Raw genomic sequence first — 3,714 nt, 5'->3', positions numbered from 1 at the left:
CAAAGAAGGCCGGGACTCAGCGGGAAGCCCCTGCTGTTGTAGTTCGGCCCTGGGAGGATTGCAGCACGTGGGAGGGATTCATGCTGGAGCAGTTCGTGAATTGCTGCAACCTCTGGGAAGGACTCATGCCAGAGAAGGTTCGTGGAGGACTGTCTCCCATGAGAGGGACCCCATGGCGGAGCAGGGAGTGTGAGGAGTCCTCTCCTCTTGAGGAGGAAGGAGCAGCAGAAACAACTTGAGGGACTGACCACAACCCCCATTCTGTGCCCCCCTGTGCCAATGTGGGGAAGGAGGTAGAGAAATTGGGAGCAAAGCTGAGCCTGGGAAGAAGGGAGGGGTGGGGGGAAGGTGTTTTTAAGATGAGGTTGCATTTCTCACTGTCCTACTCTGATTGGTAAATTGGCAATGGTGTTCAAATTAAATGGATGTTCTTTCTTCTCGAGCCTGTCTTTTGCCTGTGACCATAATGGGTGAGTCAACCCTTCCTGTTCTTGTCTAGATACCCAAGCCTTCCCTTTCATTTTCTCCTCCCCATCCCTGAGGGGGAAGGAATGAGTGAGCAGCTGAGTGGTGCTTAAGTTGCCCTCTGGGCTTAAAACATTACACTTTTTATCATGATTTGGTTTTGTTAAACTGACCACCACCACAAGTATTCCTCCTGTCTCTTATACACATCTCCCCCCTCCAACACAAAGCCAAAGACACGTCAGACCTAGTGTGTTAATGCATATATTTATAACCTATTTGACCTGAATTGCCATCCTGTCTTCCACTGTTTTGCAATTTTGGTGATGACTTCCTTTGACTTGTATTTGTTTTGTGACATTATTAATAAATTAAAAAAATAAATACAATACTTAATATAGTTTTATGGAGTTCGCAGGGAGAAATCTGTAACTCCTAGCAAAATATTTTTTGAAGATAAGCAAGCATTCTGTTATCTAACCATGGAGAAGACACATCACTTGTCCCCAATCTTGATGCTTCTTAAAGAAGTTCCATCTGTGCATGGTATTCTAGTGACTGCTCTCTCTTGCTTTCTGCTCGTAAGCAGAAGGACTTGTATTCAGATGAGTGTTTTTAATGGATCCATTCACAAGTTACATGTCTTCATGCAGAGCATGAACCTCTTCAGAGCTGCACTTGCTCAGAGTTTTACAGCCATGCTTTCAAATAACAAAATCTTACATCCCTGTGGAGAAATATTTTTGTCTTCTCTCTCTGGGACTGCCCCCAGTGACACAAACTCTGTGTCTGGCAACTAGTTTTACATGTGAAAGATTGTTCTAAAGGCCTTTACATGAGGAGTAAAATTCATCATCATTCCTCTTGTGAAGACAAAGGTACAATTTTTAATGGTTTAAGCAGGTGAAAGTGTGCAGCTGACTGGTGTGGATGAGGTACCTCCTTGTCCCCTCCATATTTTTAAGAGCCTAACATAAGGCAATTTAGTTTTCCAGGGGAGCCAGCAAGAGGTTTGATGTTTCTTTATTGACTTGAGACTGCTTTATCTGAGACATGATGAATCTTACAAGGAATATGGGAGACTGAGGGGATGGGTATAGAGTGCCTCTTCCCCTTGCTTTATCGGAGTGCTCCCTTTGAAGCTTACAGAAGCTTACAGCGTTGAAGTAGTTATCCTTCTTAGAGGGGAGTTTCATCCCCATGTTGATGAAATATATTTGGTGGTACTTGCAGCAAGCAGAGGCCTGCTCCACGTCTGCCAGATGTTGCCTAAAGGCCACTGATAGGACTCTGGCTTTTTTGAGGGATTCTGGTAAGTGGACATTTTGACACTGTTTTAAATTCTACGATGTTGCAGTTCCCAGTCACTGCTTATGATGAAATCATGTAACCAGTAAATTATTTACAGAGGTAGGGCTAGATTGGCATAGGTGCCCTCATTGTGAAGCAAAAGTTCCCTAAAGCAATGAAACAATAGAGAGTAGAATTGGAGAAGTATTTAAATGAAGTAAAGATTTTGTGGCAGCCAGCCAGAGGGCCAGATCGGGTTTTCTGAAGTACTGGCTGGGTTTGTCTTCATAATCTGATACTGCAGCCCTGGAAGCTTGTAGAGTTTTTTGGTTTTATCTATAAGGTGACCAAAATATGTGATTGTCATAACATCTTCTATTTCTAATAGTCGCCACTATGGTGTTGCTTATCAAGATCTTGGGAGAGATTCACAGATCTTCTTATCAAGTATTATTAGCAAGGCCAGGGAGCCAAGGTCACTTCAGTTCAAGTCAAGCTTCTTTAAAAACTGGTTATGCTGTCCACTCTTGGTATGGCTGAAATACTGTATTTAAAACAACAACAGCAACAAAACTACAGTCCTCCCTTTGCACCTCCAAACCCGCTAACACCCTTTGCACCCCAAGCAAGAACCTGACTGAGAGCAGACTTGTTAGCAGATTAAAAAGTTCTGTTGTGACTCTCATGCATGGATTACATAGGCCTCCCAGGTCCCTGTTCAGTCCATATCCTTGTCTGAACAGAACACCGGGCAGAGGTAGCTAGCTGTCTTGGGTTGATATAAGGGAGCAACCCAGCAGAAGCAACTGTATTATTTTAAGGGAAATTTCAGAAGAACTTGTGCATTCTTGCTCTCTTCAAATGTTCTGTTACTTCAATTTATTATCTTAATATTATCTTTACTGACTTTAGGTTATATCAGTACATCTTTAAAAACAGTCTGTGGAAGTTTTGAGGTTATTTTCAAGATCAAATATTTAACAGTATTTATTATGATAACTTGTCTATTTTTACAGGGTTTATGGTGATTTAAGAGTATGATACATTTTCAAAAGTTTTGTGAAGCTGAGAAAAATGAGTTTTGAAGGTAGATCCCCTTCCCTCCCCCCCCAATGGCTACTGAAGCATGCAGACCAACTCTTCTGGACCTCTCTAAATATTTTTCATAAACAGTAATAGATATCTTGCCTCGTTTTTTTAATCCTGAACTATTTACTCTGATTTCTTTATTATTTCATTAAAAGCAAGCCGCCATCCCACAGGAAACAGTTGGTTTCAGAACTAATATATATCACTGAAAGAATTTATTTTTTTTTTAACTTGTCACGGCTCATGTTTAGGTAAGACTAGATAGTCAGTTTTTGAACAGTTCTGTGTACCTTACCCTTTCATGAATGAATTACCTATCTTTGTCATTCTTTACAGCTGCAATTGCTTGATGTTCAATGAATATACACAAAAGTAGCATGTCACAGCTAGAAAATACTTTAAATCCGCTCAGCTACATATAGTCATCTGGTGGGACAGATCTCTGCATTTCAGGGGTTGAGAAATGTAATCTCTCTGATGCTTTTGTAGCAGGTAGGGCAGAGTGAAAACTTCAGGACTAGTATGTAACCTAGACAGCTAACTGAAAGCAGGGGTTATTTTTTCAGTTGTCATTAATTTGATGCAGAGTGGTGCTTGTCAGGGTCAGTGCTAGCATCATGATTTGCAAATGGTGTTACACTGTCACCAATCCTACAATTTTTGTTTTAGTGAGCAGTTTAGGTTGGTCGAACAGGTTCATTGTTACCTTGAAAATCAAGTAGCCCATGAGATAGTCTGTTGTTACTCTATTCTGAAAGGTTTAATATAAATTCTAGCTGCACTTCTTTTTGGTAGATGAGTTTTATGCAGAAATACATTTCTCTCTTCCTTATCCCTTAATCCCCCCTGCTCACCCTCCCCCCCCTCCTT

The 3,714-nt window shown here is 41.2% G+C and overlaps 1 protein-coding gene and 1 long non-coding RNA gene across 5 annotated transcripts in view; one reads left to right on the top strand and one right to left on the bottom strand.

Annotated features, from left to right (window-relative positions):
* BMPR2 (bone morphogenetic protein receptor type 2) overlaps window positions 1-3,714 on the top strand; it is a 114,827-nt gene that overhangs the window by 22,380 nt on the left and 88,733 nt on the right. The window lies entirely within an intron of this gene.
* LOC113482568 overlaps window positions 1-3,714 on the bottom strand; it is a 16,572-nt gene that overhangs the window by 12,399 nt on the left and 459 nt on the right. The gene's annotated exons all lie outside the window — the stretch shown is intronic.

The sequence above is a fragment of the Athene cunicularia genome, assembly GCF_003259725.1.
Source record: "Athene cunicularia isolate RWA chromosome 7 unlocalized genomic scaffold, athCun1 chr7_part2, whole genome shotgun sequence".
NCBI lineage: Eukaryota > Metazoa > Chordata > Aves > Strigiformes > Strigidae > Athene > Athene cunicularia.
This window is presented reverse-complemented; position numbering and strand designations above follow the sequence as displayed.